Here is a 22,500-nt window from a genome sequence, read left to right as displayed (position 1 = left end):
TAATAAAGACAACACAGTTATTATTAGTATTTATAATAATAATAATAATAATAATAATAATAATAATAATAATAATAATAATAAGTAATACATACAATTAATACTTACAATAATAATATTAATAATAATATAATATAAAAATGATAAATATAATAATATATACAATAATTTTGATAATAACTGTAATAATAATAATAATAATAATAATAATAATAATAATAATAATAAAATAATAGTAGTAATAATAATAATAATTAATACAAAATCAACAACAACAACAATAATAATAATAATACAATTTTAATAATAAATACAAAAATAATGATGATGATGATAAGAATAATAATAAATACAATATCTCGATCAACAACAACAACAATAATAATAAAATTATAACAATAAATGCAGTAAAAATAAAATAATAATAATAATAATAATAATAATAATAATAATAATAATGAATACAACATCATCAACAACAACAATAAATACATCCTCATCAACAACAACAATAATAATAATAAATACCATTCTAATATGTTAATAATAATAATAATAATAATAATAATAGCAATAATAAATAAAATAATAATAATAAAGTTATACATACAATAATCATATTAATAATAATAATAATATTATAATATGATAAATGTATAAAAATGATAATTATAATATTAAATACAACAATACTGATGATAAATGTAATATAATAATAATAATAATAGTAGTAGTAATAATAATAATAATCATTGTCATAATAATAAGAAGTACAACATCATCAACAACAACAATAATAATAAAGTAATATAATAATAATAATAATAATAATAATAATATAATATTAGTAAATACAACATCATCATCAACAACAACAACAACAACAATAATAATCATAATAATAATAATAATAAATACATAACCAACAACAACATTATTAATAATAATATTATTATTATAATAGAATAATAGTATTATAGAATAATAATAGAATAATGGAATTAATATGACATTTTTATTAATATCAATAATAAATATCATAATAATAATAAATAACAGCAACAATAATAATAAAAAGCAACAACAACAATAATAAAACTAACAATAATAAATACCATACTAATATAATAATAATAATAATAATAATAATAATAATAATAATAATAATAATAATATATTTGGTCACACTTGATGGCCCGTTTGTTGAATTTAAGTTACATTGCATCTACATGCCAACTAGTTCTCATTAGATTATAAGTAGACTGTTAGGTTGGGGTTGGGGTTAGTGTAAGTTGACTTGCAAAGTCAGTTAAATGTCTGTTGAAGGAGCAGTATCAGCAGATATTAAGCAGACGGTCTACTAATACTCAAATGGACCATCAGAATAAACCGGTAGCTCCTCATGCTCTGTGTATAGCATATGTTTGGCCATAGAGTTGAATAAGACTCAGTGGTAGACAGAGTTTAACCAGATAAACCAGAGTTATTTTTTCACCTTTACCATCATGCTAATTCAGTCTGGAGCTCTAAGTTTAGAGTCGTGAATGCCCATAAATAGGGAATGACTTTGAAACTCAGTGCTTTAATCCAGTTAGTTACTCTATTCTTACCACGGTATAAGATCTTTAGAGTAAAAATACAGTTTTAGAAACCTGACTGAGGAGAAAACAAGACCGTAGGAAGAGGATTTGTCTAGAGATACACGAAACAAAAGCTAAAAGTAGCTCCTAACTTGGAGATTTGCTGTTTGTTTTTAACCCGCTAACAAGCATCACGCAGTGCTGAAGCCACAAGTTCAAACAGGGCTGGAGTGACACTACTATTGAGCTGTGGAGTTTCAAACCTCAGACCGGCCCACTTCAGTTCACGACTGACTATATTAAAATAACGTCATTTCCAGTTCAGTACTTCACAGTGAAGATTTATTTGAACAGTTAACACAATGTAATGTTTAACAGTATCAGAATCTATTTTCTGTAAGAGTTAGTGCTCAGAAATATCCAAACCTTGAAAGGAAAAAAGATCAAATAAATACAAATTTGAATTAAGCTACATGTTTAAAATAAAGATTAAAATCAATTTGAATTTTCTATTGACACTATTATATCTCTTTTTTAGGAAACAGCTGCTTTAACTTCAAATATTTGTCATAAATATGAGAACATTAAAGGGTAACTAATAGGGTTGTGCCGATAGACGATGCCATCGTCCATTGCTGATGGCCGACAAACTTCACGATGCTGAGCTGGCATTGAATTCCATCGCCACGCCCCACATTTATATTAATATATAACTTATAATTTGCATGTCATCTTAATCGCAATAGCAGTCTTTTCATGAGCTGTGTTAAATTTTACATATAGCTGCCGCTTGCACAGCTGACAGCATCATGAGGAATAAATGAAGGATTATACAGCACCTCTCGCGCTTAAAATGTGTCGATTCAGTGGCGAACGCTGTTACCTGCAAACCCCGTCCCACAGACTTTACAGTGAATGGCTTTAGTCATTTTCATAGCAGACTTGAAGCCACTGGAAGTCTTTTATCTACTCTTGGAAAAGTGTAAATGGTGGATTAACGTTCAGCACATGATCACTAATAAGATGTGTCATTATTAGTAACTTTAGGTGGTTTCTAAAACAATTCTCTCATTCTCTCTTTCATTCTCTCATCTTCAACACTTCACATTTTCGAGGTTGTAACTCCTGTCATCTGAAGGCAGAAAGCATTGACTGAGTGATTGACAGCTGATATTAACCAATCATTCGCGTTCAGTTCTAGAGTAATGAGCCAATAGGAAGAGCACAAAGACGAAGCAAGCATTGTGGGCTTTTTCACTTCAGCAAGTTCACATAACAACTGTTTTAATCTGTTCCTGAGTGCTGCGTTGGAAGTTTTTAGGTACAAAGATATATTGTGCATAAATGTCTCCTAAATCCGCGCATGCGGTGGGGATTTTTCACTGAAAACTGTGAAAATTTATGCACTTGCCCAAATGGATACATACATGTAATTTCTACCAGAAAGACTTTAGGAGGCAGATAAACATTTGAACCAAGCGGCAACCGAAAATCCGCTAGTCCTGGCTCCATAATGAAGCAAACTTTAATTGAGCTCACTGTTAGAATGGCCAACTTTACAGCAAAAAAAAGGGTGTTTACAGCCTGCTACAAAGAACGATGTTGGTTTATAAAGCTAATATCACCCTTCATGACAACTGTGAGGGGGGTGAATTTTTTTATAACTCATCAGTTTCCTTTATATTAGGTTATATTAAGTTTGCATAATTAAGGGCGTGGTCACTTGATTGACAGCTAGGTCTCGCTGTCGCCATCACTTCACCTCAGCTGACTCCGGCAGATTAGCCACTGATTTCGGCATATTCATCATATTTTTGTTTTGTTTTATGTGGCTTTACACAGTCAGTTTCCTTTTGGCATTATTTCCTATAATTATCAGATGATATGAGATGCTGTCTGCACGTAATTTTGCTCACAAACTATTCACGTGGCCTCCGTTGACCATGTGAGTAAAGTTATTTACTTATATACCATCTCTATACATGTATTTGTTTTATTTAAGATCATTTATCATTTATAATGTTCTTTAGAGCTGTAATGCACTCCAGAATCTGACAGATTGATTAGCAGTAGGCTCTAGAACAGTCATCTGAAGCATTATCATACTGTATTATGCTGGATTTCGTCAATAGTCTTGCATTTACTAACACAGACTATGATCTGAAGTGTTTGGATGTATTTCGTGTTTTCCTCCTGTAGGAAAACATCATAAGAACAATGTTTAGTGGCTCAATGTATTACAGCAGTGTTTTTAAAAGTCTAAACACTTTATTGATATAGTGTGCAGCCAAGCACATCAGGTCAGAACACAAACGAGTCGCAGGTGATAAAGTATTAAGTGTACTTCCAAAGTAAAGTCTGTCTAAACCAGGTCCAATCAAAATGCCAGCAGGTGTCTGAAGCTCCACTCACTCTCCGCCTCTTTGCCCTTGTTTGGTATCCTGCCTTCAGTGCGATGACGCACAAACAAAATGGCGACAGTTGGCCGCGCCTACTTGTGGCTTCTTTTGCGCTCTTCAGAAACCTATGGGTGACGCCACGGATACTACATTCATATATTTTACAGTCTATGGTTTGAACATTTATTGTAAATTGTTTGCATGAATGCGAGTTCGTTACGGTCCTTTTACAAAGTCCTTTGGCGTAAGCCCCGTCTATAATGCAGAACTCTGGATGAGCTGGCAGATCCTGCTTGAAGATGAAGGCAGGGCAAAGCCAACCCCCTGAGTGGAGACGAGGCTGACCTGGTGGTGGTGGTGATGGGGAGGATGGAGGGTAAACTTCCGCAACGCAGAATTGTGACGCGAACAATTATTATGAATGACATGACATCTCAGTCTTCCTGGTAGAACTAGCTAAAGCTTTCATATATAAAATTTTGCGCACATATGCGACCAAAACAGTCGAGCTCTAGCATCTTTACTTGTTATTATTTCCTCATAATAATAATAGAATGAGGAAGTTATTATTATTATCAATCACAATACAAATTACAGTGGACCCTAAACGAACTCTCGTTTTCTCCACCAGCTGTGGGCAAATCCATTAGAATGACACAGATCACTGCCTATTCAAGCCAGAGTCCCGCGGAAAAAAAAGAGATTGACAGGTGGTCATTTTGTGCGTAACTTTTATGGTATGGTTATGGGTACAGCAAGACCATGTGGGTCAGGTAGCGAAAACGCTTGGCTACAATTTATTAATTCATTATGAACGAATTGATATTTAACAACCACCCCCAGCCCCCGCCTACAACGATGATGGCATCGTCCATCACAATGTTTTACTTTAGACATCGTACGATGCCAAATTGGTCAACATCGCCCAACTCTAGTAGCTAAATCTTCAACACTATCCTTTAAAACATCACAAAGTCCTTTCCTGCAGTATCTGAATATATGTTGTAGGAGCCCATGTGTTTGGAATTAATAACTAATGTTAAGTGATGCATTTCAGTTTTGAATATTCTTGTTTTGAATTGTTCGCATTTGAGAACTTGATGTTCATGTGTTGTTCAGATGGATATTCTCTGCATTCTGCATTGAGGATATGTAGCATGTAAAAAACTGCGTCTGTCAAATCTGTCGGCAAAGCGGAGTCACACAGTTTTCTTTACTGCATCCGTGATGGTTGAAATTTATGGTTATATTTTGTTTACTTTATTTTATTTGTTTATGTATCTCTGAGTGAAGATTAAAAGTCAACATCTGACAATAAACGGACTTCATAGATTTCTTTATTGGGCATCATTAACCTGCAGGCTGCATTCTGTTCATGGGGCTGATAAATCAGGGACTAAGCTGAATGAGAATGAATGAATGAATGAATGAATGAATGAATGATTAATGAATGAATGAATGAATGAATGAAAGAAAGTAAGAAAAAAAGAAAAAAAGACAGACAGAAATCAAGAAAAAAGAAAGAAAGAAAGAAAGAAAGAAAAAGAAAGAAAATATATTGTATAGATGCAAACTTCACACAGAAATGCCAGAACTTCATGTTGTAAGGTGACATTGCTATAATAAAATAATAATATTAATAATAATAAATGTAATTATAACAACAACAGCAAAAATAATAATAAATACAACATCAACAACAATAATAAAATAGTCCAGAATAATAATAAAAAAAATAATTATAATAATGTTATCTATAGTGTGTGTATATTTATTTGTCCGTGCATGCGTGTGTGTATTTGTGTGTGTGCGTGCGTGTGTGAGTCAGATGTTCTCAGTAATCGGGATTATCTGCGTCTTCTCCGCTCTCTGATCTCAGTTCCCACTGCTGAACAGCCCAAATAAATCCTAAAATAACCCACTTTCTCAATCCTGCCTCGAGCGTCCGAAAAACACAGAAGACATAATCAAATCCACTGTTCTGATGTGATGCCGAGTTTCCTTCATGCCTTAATGGTTTGGAAACAGCAGCCTTAAATTTTATATATAGAATCCCAAATACAGTGACCACAAATATTTAATGTTATGTTATTTTACTATATGTTATTATGTTATATTATGTTGCTATGATGTTACTGTAATTTCTTGTATGTTATGCTATGTTATGTTACTGTTTGTAATGTTATATAATGTAATGTTATGTTACTGTATGTTATGTTATGTTACTGTGTGTAATGTTATGTAATGTAATGTTATGTTACTGTATGTAATTTTATGTTATGTTATGTTATGTTACTGTATGTAATGTTATGTTACTGTATGTTATGTTATGTTACTTTATGTAATGTTATGTAATGCAATGTAATGTTATGTTCTGTTCTGTTCTGTTATGTTACTGTATGTTATTTTATGTTGCTTTTTTACTGTGTGTTATGTTACTGTATGTTATGTTATCTTATTTTGTAATGTTATGTTATGTTATGTTATGTTATGTTATGTTATGTTAATAACGTTAAAATGTGTTGTGTTGTGTTGTGTTGTGTTGTGTTGTGCTGTGCTGTGTTGTGTTGTGTTTTCTTATGTTACTGTATGTTATGATATGTCATGTCATGGTATGTTATGTTACTGTATGTTATGTTATGTCATATTATGCTATTCTATGTTATGTTATATTACTGTATGTTATGTTACTGTATGTTATGTCGTGTTATGTTATGCTAAATTATGTTGTTTTATATTATGTTACTGTATGTTATGTTGTTATGTCATTTCACGTTATGCTATGCAATGTTATGTTACTCTATGTTATGTCATGGCATGCTACGCTATGTTATGTTATATTACTGTGTGTTATGTTACTGTATGTTATGTCATGTCATGGTATGTAATGTTACTGTATGTTATTATATGTCATGTTATGTTATACTATTTTATGTCATGTTATGTTGTTATGCTATGCAATGTTATGTTACTGTATGTGGTATGTTATGTTGTTATGTTATGTCATGCTATGTTGTGTTATGTTATGTTATGTTATGTCATGTCATGTCATGCTATGCTATGTTATGTTTATGTTGTTATTTTATGTTATGCTATGCAATGTTATGTTAATGTACATTATGTTGCTGTATGTTATGTTGTTATGTTATATCATGTTATGTTATGTTACTGTATGTTATGTTAGGTTATGTCATGTTATGCTATGCTATGATATGATATGTTATGTTATGCTGTTATGCTATGTAATGTAATGTTACTGTATGTTTTGTTATGTTGATATCGTATAATGTTATGTTATGTCATACTATGGTATGTTATGTTACTGTATGTTATGTTATGTTAGGTTATGTTGTTATGTCATGTTATGTAATGTCATGTCATGTTATGCTATGTTATGTTATGTTGTGTTACTGTATGTTATGTTAGGTTATGTTGTTATGTTATGTCATGTCATGTCATGCTATGTTATGTTATGATATGCAATGTTATGTTGCTTTATGTTATGTTGTTATGTGATGTTATTGTATGTTATGTTATGTTACTGTATGTTATGTGGTATGTTATGTTGTTATGCAATGTTATGTTACTGTTTGTTATTTTATGTTATGTTATGTTATGTTATGTTATGTTATGTTATGTTATGTTATGTTATGTTATGTTATGTTGTTCTGTTATGTTATGTTATGTCATGCTATGTTATGTTATGTTATGTTATGTTATATTATGTTATGTTATGTTATGTTATGTCATGTCATGCTATGCTATGTTATGTTATGTTTATGTTGTTATTTTATGTTAAGTTATGCTATGCTATGCAATGTTATGTTACTGTACATTATGTTACTGTATGTTAAGTTGTTATGTTATATCATGTTATGTTATGTTACTGTATGTTATGTTAGGTTATGTCATGTTATGCTATGATATGATATGTTATGTTATGCTTTTATGCTATGTAATGTAATGTTACTGTATGTTTTGTTATGTTGTTATGGTATAATGTTATGTATATCATACTATGGTATGTTATGTTATGTTATGTTACTGTATGTTATGTTATGTTATGTTAGGTTATGTTGTTATGTCATGTTATGTAATGTCATGTTATGCTATGTTATGTTATGTTGTGTTACTGTATGTTATGTTAGGTTATGTTGTTATGTTATGTCATGCCATGCTATGTTATGTTATGATATGCAATGTTATCTTTATGTTATGTTGTTATGTGATGTTATTGTATGTTATGTTATGTTATGTTACTGTATGTTATGTGATGTGTTATGTTGTTATGCAATGTTATGTTACTGTTTGTTATGTTATGTTGTTATGTTATGTTACTGTATGTTATGTATGTTATGTTAGTGTATATTATGTTACTGTATGTTATGTTAGGTTATTTTATGTTGTTATGTTATGTCATGTTGTTATGTTATGTTACTGTATGTTATGTTATTGTATGTTATATTATGTTGTTATGCTATGTTATGTTACTGTATGTTATGTATGTTATGTTACTGTATGTTATGTTATTGTATGTTATATTATGTTGTTATGCTATGTTATGTTACTGTATGTTATGTATGTTATGTTAGTGTATATTATGTTAGTGTATGCTATGTTACTGTATGTTATGTTAGGTTATGTTATGTTGCTGTATGTTGTTATGTTACTGTATGTTATGTTATGTTATGTTATGTTATGTTACTTATGTTGTGTTATTTTTTACTGTATGTTATTTTATGTTATGTTGTTATTTTACTGCATGTTATGTTATGTTACTATATCTTATGTAATGGTATGTCATGTTATGTCATTTTATGGTATTTTATGTTACTGTAGGTTATGTTACTGTATTTTATGTTATGTTATGTTAGTGTATCTTATGTTAGTGGATGTTATGTTACCTTATGTTATATTATGGTACTCTGTTATGTTATGTTATGGTATGTTACGCTATGTTATGTTATACTACAGGCTTGAATCTGATTGGCTGATGAGCATTCTCAGGTGTGTTGTTTTTTTCAGATAAACACACAGCTAAAGTAGTTCCGGCGCATCACAGCTCCATATCACTACACTGAATGATTTCCGGTATTTCACAGCTACAACAGTCAAAAATCAAATTAAACCACAACAGAATGTGATGTAAGAAACGAGTGCTGCACGCAGGGGCAGTTTGAGGGAAAAAACCTGACAAATGTACTAAAAACAACGTCTGAACAGTGGCTATAGCTGTGGGAACCGTAGTATGAGTGGAATAATTGACTCCAGATTGTTGAAATACTAGAAAATAATGCAGACCTGACCTCATCACTACCGCAGATGTGCATTATTTGTTTGTAATCATTCAATAGCCCAGAGTCAAGTCTTGCTTTTCATGCTGTAAAACAAATGTTTTGCAAAAGCAGCTCAGAGCATTTGCGGATGTCTATGCTTGTGTTCATGTTACAATCTCTGATGTTTGATGGCTGATTATCAGATACTAAATCTTACATCTGAAAACTGCAAATGACTATCTCTCTCTCTCTCTCTCTCTCTCTCTCTCTCTCTCATGTTGGTTTTCTCAGTGTAAGTATCCAGGTTTGAGTGATCATCTCTGATTGCTCTGTGCTAGGCCTGATGGATGTCAGTGGAATGTGTGTGTGTGCGTGTGTGAGGGCTGGAGTGCTGGATTATGTTATGTAACTGCAGCTCTGCTTCTGAATGCACTGCTCTTTTCATACAGTCATACAGTAGAGACGCTTAACACACATACACATGCACACGAACACACACACACACACAAACACACACATCAGGTTTGTCACAAGCACTGTGGAAAACACACTTAACACACAAACCAAGAGAGTGTGTGTGTGTTTTATGACCTATCAGGACACAAATATTTATAATGTCATGGGTTTACACATGTATTACAAAGACATGGTGAATTACAAGGACATTGCCGATGTCTTCATTTCTCTTAAACCATATACATCATACAGAAGGAGTTCATTCATGAAGCAAAACTGCAGAGTTCCCTGTAAGGACTTGGGTTAGGTGTAGGGTCAGATTAGGGCAATAGAAAACACAGTTTGTGCAGTATGAGAACAATGGAACCCTATGGAATGTCCTCACAATTCTCTGTGTTTGATATTTATGTTTGAAATTTAGATTATAAGGTGAAGTTTTTTTTCCCTCTCCGCTGTTGCCACTGCCTCGAATGGTTCAGGATTGGTAGAGCTACGCATCGATGAATTGGCTTTTCAGTGTTTGAACTCTCAGTAATGATTAAATCACACTGAACTGAGCTAAACTGAACTGAACTGAACTTAAACACTAAAACCTGAACCACACTGTTCCAGTTACTGAACCACACTGTTCCAGTTACTATGACCATTTATGTGAAGCTGCTTTGACACAATCTACATTGTAAAAGCGCTATACAAATAAAGCTGAATTGAATTGAATTGAATTAAATGTTATCAGAAATAAAATTCATATTACATTTGAACTGAAACACATACTGAGAATTTCCCAATAGCCTCTTAATTTGTATTCTTTTCAAATATTTCCCTAGTTATGTTTAACAAATGCCATATTTCTTTAGTTTGCCTAGAATAAAAGTTAAAAGTACTTTTATTAAATATATATATATATATATATATATATATATATATATATATATATATATATATATATATATATATATATATATATATAAACTAGGTTTAATTTTAATATTATTAGCCCCCTTTTGGGGTTAGACCAACCCAGGCTCATTCTGAAATTGTAGCCCTTTATACATTCCTGGAGAGCGCCAAATACGTCCTGGGAGGTACAGTACTTTTTTTTTTTTTTTTTTTTTGCAAATCCACCAGAGGCCTCTGTGTACGCTTTTTAAGATCTCAAATTTCTCTCATGAGTGCCATTAATGCCTGCTCTTCTCACGTAAATCCACTAGAGGTCGCTGTCGACTGACTGAATGACTGACCGACCGACCGACCGATACCTCCATCTCCACCCTTCCCTAAACCCAACTGATAGTGTTTTTAAAAGCACCAATTGACCCACCCACCGCTTCCCTAAACCCAACCGATAGTGTTTTCAAAAGCACTGATTTACCCGCCCACCTCCTTGCCTAAACTCAACCAGTAGTGTTTTTAAAAGCACTCATTGACCTGCCCACCTCCTTCCCTAAAATCAACCGATAGTGTTTTTAAAAGCACTCATTGACCTGCCCACCTCCTTCCCTAAAATCAACCGATAGTGTTTTTAAAAGTACCAATTGACCCACCCACCGCGTCACTAAACCCAACCGATAGTGTTTTCAAAAGCACTGATTGACCCGTCCACCTCCTTCCCTAAACTCAACCAAAAGTGTTTTTAAAAGCACCAATCGACCCACCCACCGCGTCCCTAAACCCAACCGATAGTGTTTTCAAAAGCACTGACTGACCTGCCAACTTCCTTCCCTAAAATCAACCGATAGTCTTTTTAAAAGCACTGATTGACCCGCCCACCTCCTTCCTTAAACTTAACCAATAGTGTTTTTAAAAGCAGCAAAAAAAAAAAGAAAAGCCCTCCCAGCAGCCAGATTTTTACCACATTTACAGATTTTACCACTTTCTCACCCTGCTGTTTGCTTGTTTATTTTATTTCTCGGTTTCTGTTTTTGTCCTACCAGCTTTCTAGAACCATTCTTCGCCGGACTTGAACCCCGCTCCACGTCACAAGTCCCCCAAAGTCCGCGAATTAGACGAAGCAAGCCACTGGACAAACTATTAACAGCGGAAAAGCCATGCACAAAGAGTGGTAGGCAGGAAAAGGAACGCCATCATACCACCCCGTATTGTTCATTTTGATAACTAAATGCATTCATACGGTTCTCTGGCTACATATTTTGCAATCTCCAGATATGTGTAAAGGGGTACGTTTTCAGAATGAGCCTATGTTGCAACTAACCGCTGTTGTTCAATTACTTGCCTTATTAACCTAGTTAATTATCCTAGTATTGTGGAAAATAACTGGTAAAGTATTATGTGCTGTCATAATGGCTAAAATATTTTATTAGAAATTAGTTAGTAAAACTTATGTTTAAAAAAAATTCAAAAAATCCTCTTACTGTTAAACAGGACTTGGGAAATATTCATATAAAGTACAGTAGGGCTAATAGTATTTTGTATGTATGTTAATGTGTATATTAAGTATGTAACTTTTTATATATAGAACTAAGTATAATAACCTTGGATAATTAAACAGTAATTGGCTATTTACATGACCCAGATATCTGTTTATGTCCCTAGATGTACAATTGCACAATTCGCAGTGAAGTTTGACTTATTTATTTTTGGTCTGGTACAGATAAGTCTGTATTTGTCAAGAACAGCCTTCACGCTGATCGCGCATCAGGCAGAAATATCCACTCCAGAATCACATGACAAAGCACAAACACAAAGCCTTCGCTTGTTTACAGTCCAGTCTCTCTGGCTTATAACACAGAGACGTGCGTACAGTTAAAGTATTTTCTTCCAATTTCTGCCTAATGGAAATCAACACATTTCTAAAAATGATAGTTTTAATATTTCATTTCTAATAACTGATTTATTTTATCTTTGTCATGATGACAGTAAATAATATTTGACTTGATATTTTTCAAGACACTTCTATACAGCTTAAAGTGACATCTAAAGCCTTAACTAGGTTAATTAGGCAAGTTAGGGTAATTAGGTAAGTCATTGAATAACAATGGTTTGTTCTGTAAACAATTTTTCAAAAAATATTGATTAGGAAGGCTAATAATTTTGACCTTGAAATGTCTTTGAAAACACTAAAAATAGCTTTTATTCTTGCTGAAACAAAACAAATACAATTTTCTCCAGAGGAAAAAAAAATCATAGGAAGTACTGTAAAAAGTTTTTGAAGTTTTTAACTCACTTTTTATGAAATAAAGTCAACTAATCTCTTTAAGCAGGGCGCACTCCAGAAGCGCCGCTCGGCAGCGCGCCGCGCAGCGCCACGCAGCGCCATGCATTTTAGAATTCTAAACATAGGTTTCTATCAGGATACACACACCGGCGCCGCAAGTCGGCGGCTGTCGGCGGCGCCCGGCCACGGCTCAGGACGCAGTTCATTTTTCAGCCGTGCCACAGAGCGCCATCTGATTAGTTTCATGTTAAATATCATTCGAATGTGCGCGTCTGGTGTGTGATACTTTAAACTGTCATGTGCGCGCCGTGTCGCGGCACCGATCGGCGCTTCTGGTGTGCGACCTGCTTTAGAATTGAATTTTTAACTTACTTTTGTAAACTGTAAAATAGTCAACTAATCACTTTAAAAAGAAAGCTTTTAACTTAATTTTGTAAAATAGTCAACTAATCTTTTTAAAATAGAAGTTTCAACTCACTTTTGTAAAATAAAGTCAACGAAAAAGTTTTTAACTCACTTGTAAAATAGTCAACTATTTTACAAGTACTAACAACTACTAACATTTTACGATGGAAGCTTTTAACTTACTTATCTAAAATAGTCAACTAATCGCTTTAAAATAAAAGATTTGTAATCACCTATGCAAAATAAAGTTAACTAATCGCTTTAAAAGAAATGAGTTCACGTACTTTTGTAAAATAGTCAACTAATCGCTTTAAAATCAATTTTTTACTCACTTTTATAAAAGTCAACTGATCATTTTAAAAATAAGTTTTTAACTCACTTTTTTTTACTAAATCGACTAAAAAGCAATGAGTTTACTCACTTTTATAAAATAAAGTTAACTAATCACTTTAAAATCTAAGTTTTTAACTCACTTTTGTAAAATAGTCAACTAATCACTTTAAAATCAAACTTTTTAAGTCACTTTGTAAAATAGTCAACTAATCGCTTTAAAATCAAACTTTTTAACTCACCTTTGTAAATAAAGTCAACTAATCGCTTTAAAAGCAACGATTTAACTTTTTAAGGTTAAAGTCAACTTATCCCTTAAATACAGCAGGTTTACGAACCTTTTTAATGTGAAATCAAAAACTTTAATAATAATAATTTTAAAAATAATTTTAAAAGCATAATTTTTGCTCACCTTTTAAAGTAAACTGAGTTACTTTTTACGGTGTGTAGTAACTACAAAATCTTACAATTATTCTCAGAGCGCTGTGTGACAGTAAAGTTACATACCTGTCAATCCAGTTGTTAACATTACAATCTGAAGGAATTAATCAGATGCAATGACGTACGTTAATAAGTCACATACTCAAACAAACTTCTATAGAATCTAAGTAACTTTTATAAAACAGCTAGATTGGCATAAAATACAATCTCTCTCTTACAAATCAAATCAAATTTATTGGTATCATGTTTATTGGCATGATGTACTTGACATTCTCTCTCTCGCTTATCCTTCCTCTCTCTCTCTGTCTCTCTCTGTTTCTCTCTCTCTCTCTCTTCATGATGAGTCAGATTATTTTGTTTGTTTGTTCATTGTGTCATATTTTGTTTCCTAAATGCTTGAAATGTTTTCACAACTCGGAAGAAGGAACTGTGGTGTTTAATCCAGTAAACGCTTCTCCCTTTCATTTGTAATGTAGGTGTGACTTTACCTGTAATCGATGGGGAGATTTTTTACAGTAATGCAAAAGAAAAGGAGTTTCTTGTAAGGAAAAGCTTTGCTGCAGAGAAATGTTTAAGCTGAAAAGCATGCCACAAACAATGAGACAAACCTGGAAGCGTCTTGATGAACCTGCTGCAACAAACTGTGCACTCTGAACCATGCAGGGTTGTTGTTTTAACCCAACTGTTAAACTGCTAAAAATTGTATTATTATTATTATTATTATTATTATTATTATTATTATTATTATTAATCCTGCTATTATTGCATGATAATCATTTATAATTGGCATTTGTTTAATGGGCAAAAAACTAAATATTATTAAAAGGTATATAAGTGTGTATTAATACTATTTTTTTTCCCTTTTTTTGCATAATTCACCTAAAAATGAACATTTGTTGTAATTTTACATTTTGAGAGTAGCATGAGCATTAAGTTATAATCCAGATTTTATTTTATTTTGTTTTGCTTTAGATACCTTTTTTTGTTTTGTTTTGTTTTGTTTTGTTTTGTTTTAGGGCAATGCAGTGGCGCAGTAGTGCTTTTGCCTCAGATCAAGAAGGTTGCTGGTTCGGCTGGGTCAGTTGCCTTTTCTGTGTACAGCTTGGATGTTCTACTTGCGTTAGCTCCAGTTTCCCCCACAGTCCAAAGACACGTGGTACAGGTGAATTGGGTAGGCTAAATTGTTCATAGTGTATGAGTGTGAATGAGTGTGTATAGATGTTTCCCAGAGATGGGTTGCAGCTGGAAGGGCATCCACTGCATAAAACATGTGCTGGATAAGTTGGCGGTTCCTTCCGCTATGGTGACCCCGGATTAATAAAGGGACTAAGCTGAAAAGAAAATGAATGTTTTGTTTTATTTTATTTTATGTTTGTTTTATTTTGTTTTTGTTTTATTTTAGTTTATTTTTTTGTTTTTTTATTTTGTTTTACTGTATTTTATTTATTTTTTATTTTATTTTTGTTTGTTTGATTTTTGTTTTTTGTTTTGTTTTGTTCGGTTCTGTTTTTATTTTATTTTGTTTTATTTTATTTTTATTTTATTTTTATTTTTTTATTATATTTTGTTTTATTTCGCTTTGTTTTTATTTTATGTTTGTTTTGTTTTGTGTTTGTTTTGTTTTATTTAGTTTATTTTGTTTTATTTTAATTTAGTTTTTGTTTTTTTGTTTTGTTTTTATTTTGTTTGTTTTATTTTAGTTTTATTTTATTTTATTTACTTTATTTTATTTTTGTTTTATTTTATTTTTGCTTTTGTTTTTTATTATGTTCTTTTCTGTTCTGTTGTGTTTTTATTTAATTTTTTGTTTTATTTTATTTTATTTTGTTTTGTTTTATTTTGCTTTGTTTTTATTTTATGTTTGTTTTGTTTTATTTAGTTTATTGTGTTTTATTTTATTTTTTTGTTTTTGTTTTATTTTATTTTGGTTTATGTTACTTTTTTGCTTTTTTTTCTTTGTTTTGTTTTTATTTTTTGTTTGTTTTAGTTTTAGTTTATTTTTTGTTTTGTTTTATTTTACTTTATTTTGTTTTATTTCATTTAATTTTGTTTTGGTTTATTTAGTTTTGTTTTGTTTTATTTCACAATTAATTATTTATTTTTTGTATTTGTTTTAATATGCATAAAAAAGAATCTTGTTAAAAGTAGATATTTCTATTTTTATTATTATTATTATTATTATTATTAATAATATTATTTATTTATTCATTAATTCAGAATGAACCGCCAACTTATCCAGCGCATGTTTTACACAGCGGATGTCCTTCCAATCGCAACCTATCACTGGGAAACATCCATTCATACACATCTGTGTATAGTTTGCATGTGCTCCCCGTGTTGATGTGGGTTTCCTCTGTGTGCTCTGGTTTTCCTCAAGTCCAAACACATTCACTATAGGTGAATTCAATAAACTTAATTGTCCTTTGGGTATGTGTGTGAATGTGAGAGTGTATGGGTGTTTCTCAGTACTGGGCTGCAGCTGAAAGGCTGTCTGCTGTATAATGACATATGCTGGATAAGTTGGCAGTTCATTCCGCTGTGGCAACCCCTGATAAATCAAAGGACTAAGCCGAAGAAATATGAATGAAAGAGCTGTAGGATTAACTTTAAAAAACTAAAGGTTATGCAAAATAATGTTAAAAATGTTATGTTTCTCTAAAATAATGTTATACTGCAGAATGAATGGAGTAAATTAACAGCAAATGTTCTCTTTTTCGTCTGAACTATCCCTTTAGGAGTCTTTTTTCGTGTTATTTTAACATTTTATTGCTTTTAATGAAATTGTTGATCTGTTTATGACAGTCTTGATAAGTTTCTGTTCATACATTGGCAAATTAAAAAGCATGAAAGTGACATCAGAATCATAATGAAAACACACACATTAATAGGAATCAGGAAAGAAACTGCGAGTGTGAAGTACCTAAAAAGCCTGTATTTTCATCTCCATTTATTTTCCTCATCAGACTGTAAAGTCGGCTCATATTTCTATTGTCAGATGGTGAAAGATGATCGTAGGTTGGGGTTTAAATAAACAGATATTTTTCCTTTTTGTTTGTTTGGTGTCAAACGAAACCTAAAACAGGAACTGTTTAATTTGTTTGATATTTAATTTATTAAAAAAACAATTTCCCAGAGATGGGTTGCAGCTGGAAGGGCATCCGCCGCATAAAAATGGTTTGGATGAGTTGGCGATGAAAATGAATGAATGAATTTAAAAAAAAAAACTAAAGTAACCTAATTATCATAAATGCATTATTCACCTTCTTAAGGTTTCTTATTTGCATTTTTTAATACTCTTCTATATATATTTATTTGAAAGATATATTTCATGCTCATCATATATATATATATATATATATATATATATATATATATATATATATATATATATATATATATATATATATATATATATATATATATATATATAGGGTGGGCCATTTCTATGGATATACCTTAATAAATGGGAATGGTTGGTGATATTAATGTCCTGTTTGTCGCACATTAGTATATGTGAGGGGGCAAACTTTTCAAGATGGGTGGGGACCATGGTGGCTGTTTTGAAATCGGCCATCTTGAATCCAACTTTTGTTTTTTTCAATAGGAAGAGGGTCATTTGACACATCAAACTGATTAGAAATATCACAAGAAAAACAATGGTGTGCTTGGTTTTAACGTAACTTTATTCTTTCATGAGTTATTTACAAGTTTCCGACCACTTATAAAATGTGTTCAATGTGCTGCCCATTGTGTTGGATTGTCAATGAAACCCTCTTCTCCCACTCTTCACACACTGATAGCAACACTGCCGGAGAAATGCCAGCACAGGCTTTGTAGTTTCAGGTACTGCACATTTGTGTGTGTTTGTATGTATATATATATATATATATATATATATATATATATATATATATATATATATATATATATATATATATATATATATATATATATATATATATATATATATATATATTACAATTTAAAGTATCAGTTTTATCGTATATATATTTTAAAATGTAATTTATTCCTGTGATTTAAAGTTTTTTATTTTTTTTTTGCATCCATTATTGCAGTCTTTAGTGTCACATGATCCACCCGAAATTACTGTTATATGATGATTTGATGATTTGATGATCAAGCAACTTGTCTTTCAGAAAATGTTTTACTGTTGCTTTTGATCAGTCATTACCAATCCAGGCTCATTCTGAAAATGTACCCCTATATACATTTATAGAGATCTTGAAATATATCCCAGGAGCTACGTTTTTTTTTTTTTTTTTGTTATCGCAAATCCACCAGAGGCATCTACGTACGCTTTTTCACATCTCAAATTTCTTTTACGAGTGCCATTCGCGCCTGTTGTTCTTACGTAAATATACCACAGGACACTGTCGACTAACTGACTAACTCCTCCTTCCCTAAACCCTACCGACAGTGTTTTTAAAAGCATTGCAAAAAAAGAAAAGCTTTCATTTTTACCACGTTTTCAGATCTTACCATATTCTCATCCTGTTATTTACTTGTTTATTTTATTTTTTGGCTTCTGCTTTTGTTTTACAGCTTTCTGGAATCGTTATTCACTGGACTCGCAGTCAACTTCTCTGTGCATCACAAGTCCGCTGATGTAAGCTGTCCATATGGAGGTAAGCAGTCAGCTGTTATACGTAAAACGGAATGCCGTCATACCACCACCTATCGTTCATTCTAACAACGAAATGCTGCCATATGTAGCTCTAGCTACATAATTCGTGATCTCCAGAAGTGTATAAAGGGTGTTTTCACAATGAGCCTGGGTTAATTATTACTTTAAATAAATACATATATATTTTTTTTTATTAAAAATTACATTTTTATAAATGTATTTCAAATTATTTTTATTTTTATTATGGCATAATGTAGGAACTATTTAAGATTACCTTTTTAAAATTATCATTTTTTAGTCATTTCAACTTACATCAGTCAAACAAAAAAATAGTACGTTAAAGGAAAACTCCATATTTTTTGGAAAACGTTTATTTTAAAGCTCCCCTAGAGTTAAACAATTGAGGTTTATCATTTTTTAATCCATTCAACAGTCTGGTGGGAGAACTTTTTAGCTTAGCTTAGCATAGATCATTGAGTTGGATTAGACCATTAGCATCTCAACAAAAATGACCAAATATTTTGGCTAATTTCGCTATTTAAACATTGCCACTTCTTTAGCTACTTACTAAGACTGACAGGAAATGAAATATAATCAATTCTATGTATATAATTTGACTAATATATACAATATATGCACAACTGCTCAGTGGTTAGCACTGAGGTAGCAAGAAGGTCACTGGTTCGAGTCCCTGCTTTGTCAGTTGATATTTCTGTGTGGAGTTTGCATGTTCTCCCTGTGTTGCACTCTCAGAAAAAAAGGTACAAAATTGTACCTTTTAGGGTACAAATGGCCCGTCACTGGGGTGGTACCCTTAAGGGTACAAATTTGTACCTCTATTTAAAGGTACAAAATTGTACCTTCTACATTTGTACCCTTTAAGGGACAATTTTGTACCCCCACCGAAGGTACAAAAATGTACCTTTTTATATTATATAGCATTTTCAGGGTACTGACCCAGGCATTTTGATCCTTTGGTGACTGCATGCACAAATAAATAAATAAAATATTTTGGTTCGCAGATGTCCATTTTTATTTATTAATGTAGAAATATTTCATTACAACTCACAACTGAATGTGTCAAGAAATAAAATTACACAGTAAGTATAAAGCAGACATGTAAAACAGTAAAAAGAACAATTTAGATAACAAATAAAAATTGTTCACTCACTGTACAGTAAATAATCTACCCTTAATACAAAGACCACAAGAATACTGTTTAAGATTTATAAACACATTACACAGGCTACATCAAGTACTGCACTTTATAAAGTCCAAAGTGTTTGTCTTTAGTCAGAATACTCGGTCATAATAAATAATTTGTCATCAACATTTTCTCTGAATTTCAGAATGAAGGCAATGTTTCTCTATAAATTGCTTCAACAGTGCAGAAAACCAAATACATCAGTAGCCTCTTACTCAACATCAGTAGATTACTCCTCATCATCCTCAAGTGGAGTTGTAATTTGTTGTAACACAATATGTGTTTATGCTTTTGATAAACATGACATGTAAAGCACTCATAACTGGAAAATGTTCTTTGATAGTCATTAGGACCACAAGTTATTTAAAAATTTGCTTTATGCATGAATGATAGCAGTGTGCTGGATTAACTTGATTGTGATTATCCCAAGAGCATGTAGAGAAACAAAAAACAAGGTTGATCACTCTGGTAACTGGAGTAGATCGAGGCTTGTCACCGTCCACCGTTCATTCAAAACATTCCACTGCAGAAACATCAAGGTGTTCTTCTAATAAGATGGATATGTCAAAAATGTATATTCATCCACATCATTAGCCCGGCCAATCGCAATCCCATCAACTCTAAAGACTGCCGTGACTTGTCTTGTTAACACAGTTGTCCAGTCGGGGGGGCCTCCTCCTGTACTTGAACTGTTGGATGTGGTGAAGATGATTCACTGTAAATGACAAAGCAATAATTACATTAATATCAGTCACTCTATCACTGATGAAGAGAAAATCAACATGCATAGAAAGTAAAATAATTAATATTCACTGATTTAAAAAAAAAAGTATCACAGATTAAAAGACTAATATAAATTTCATTCATTCATTCAATTTCTTTTTGGCTTAGTCCCTTTATTAATCTGGGGTCGCCACAGTGGAATGAACCACCAACTTATCCAGCATATGTTTTATGCTGCAGATGCCCTTCTAGCTGCAACCCAGTATTGCGAAACATCCAGACACACTTATTCACACACACATTTATACACTACAGACAATTAAGCTTACCAAATTCAGCTATAGCGCATGTCTTTGGACTTGTGGGGAAACCGGAGCACTTGGAGGAAACCCTCACGAACACTGGAAGAATATGCAAACTCCTCACACAAATGCCAACTGACCCAGCCGAGACTCGAACCAGCGACCTTCTTGCTGTAAGGTGACAGCACTACCCACTGCGTCATCCTAATATAAAGAATATCAAGCATTATAAAATGCATTTATCACAGCATATACTAAACAGAAAACAACATGCGCACCGGAGCACAGCAAAATGTTGAAGTGTCTCGCTTAACAAGGCTGGCAACATGAGAAGTGCTGCTGTAAAATCAATTCCTGGAACACAAGATGTGGCATACAAACAAATATGAAGGAATCCATACAAAGCTAGAATTTAATAATATTAATCAAGTGGAGAAAGTTTAGAAAGAGTACCTTAGAGTCAGGTCCATAGTATTCTTCAGTTGATCTCTCATCTTTCGATGAAAACCTAGAAAATAATTTTAAACATGTGGGTGTACATTTATTGTTGTTTGTAAGTAAAAACCTACCAATTTAAAATAGTATGTAAGCCATTAAAACCATGGTATAGATAATGAGACATACTTACATCTTGTAACTGAGCCATGCTTTCATATGACATGCCTTCATTGGTCTGATGCTGTTAGGCTGCATTCTGTTGTTCAATCTTGTCCTGAAAGACAATTGGAAACTTCAAAAACTTCTGGAAAGCAATAAGATAAAGCAATAACTATTTACTTATTTTGAGATATTAATAAAATAGGTAAAATAGCTCAAGGTACCAGTTTCAGAACAGATGAGACAAATTATTACATTAAAGAACAAAGTATAACTTAAAACGTCGATTTATACAACGTGGTATGTTCATAATTCTACATTAACATAAGTATAACGTTAAATGATAGTAAAGCACCAACAATTCTGGACATGAGAGTTTGTGGACACTCCTCAACATTAATGTAACTTAGACACTGAAACGAAGATATGTACAAGCACAAGTTACACACGCCACGTTTGTAACTAGCCACGTTTACATAATCAGTCGCTTTGCCGGTGACAAAATTGTGATTTTTCTTCACAAAATGGCGGTGTAACTTATATAACCGTCTAAAATTACATTTCAGCGGTCAACCGTGGCTAGAAAATGACCTCAAAATATAAAACATTATCGACAATTACAAATTTCCAGTATTAATAACAAAAGGTTTTATATCAAGGTATATGAAGACTTTAGTCGCGCGAGCTCCGGGCCACACCGCACATTATACTCACGGCCCGATTCCGGTGCACGGATACGGCAGCGTCGACTCGCTTCTGCTGGCCCGAGTGTATTTTGCTATTTGGGTTGCGATTATATTCCGCCGTGGCAACACTTATTAATAAAGCAGTAACGTAACGTAACATATAAGGCGCGAATACGTAACGTAGGCAATAAAGGGAACTTTTACACCGAGAAAACTAACAGCATATAGTACTCACCGTCTATAACGTTATGTCCCTCGGTGACTTTGATATAATGACATTG

At 32.4% G+C, this 22,500-nt stretch overlaps 1 long non-coding RNA gene across 1 annotated transcript in view; it reads right to left on the bottom strand.

Moving 5' to 3' along the window:
• Nucleotides 1–19,716: 19,716 nt before the first annotated feature.
• Nucleotides 19,717–22,500, bottom strand: part of LOC141381131 (uncharacterized) — a 3,054-nt gene continuing 270 nt past the window's right edge. The window contains exons 1-6 of the long non-coding RNA XR_012400801.1: nucleotides 22,455–22,500; nucleotides 21,565–21,648; nucleotides 21,390–21,444; nucleotides 21,215–21,290; nucleotides 20,964–21,140; nucleotides 19,717–20,626 (exon numbers count right to left, since the gene is read on the bottom strand). The exon at nucleotides 22,455–22,500 is cut by the window's right edge and continues 270 nt beyond it. This is a non-coding gene — a long non-coding RNA (uncharacterized lncRNA). The remainder of the gene's footprint in view (nucleotides 20,627–20,963; nucleotides 21,141–21,214; nucleotides 21,291–21,389; nucleotides 21,445–21,564; nucleotides 21,649–22,454) is intronic.

The sequence above is a fragment of the Danio rerio genome, chromosome 3 (genome assembly GCF_049306965.1).
Source record: "Danio rerio strain Tuebingen ecotype United States chromosome 3, GRCz12tu, whole genome shotgun sequence".
NCBI lineage: Eukaryota > Metazoa > Chordata > Actinopteri > Cypriniformes > Danionidae > Danio > Danio rerio.
This window is presented reverse-complemented; position numbering and strand designations above follow the sequence as displayed.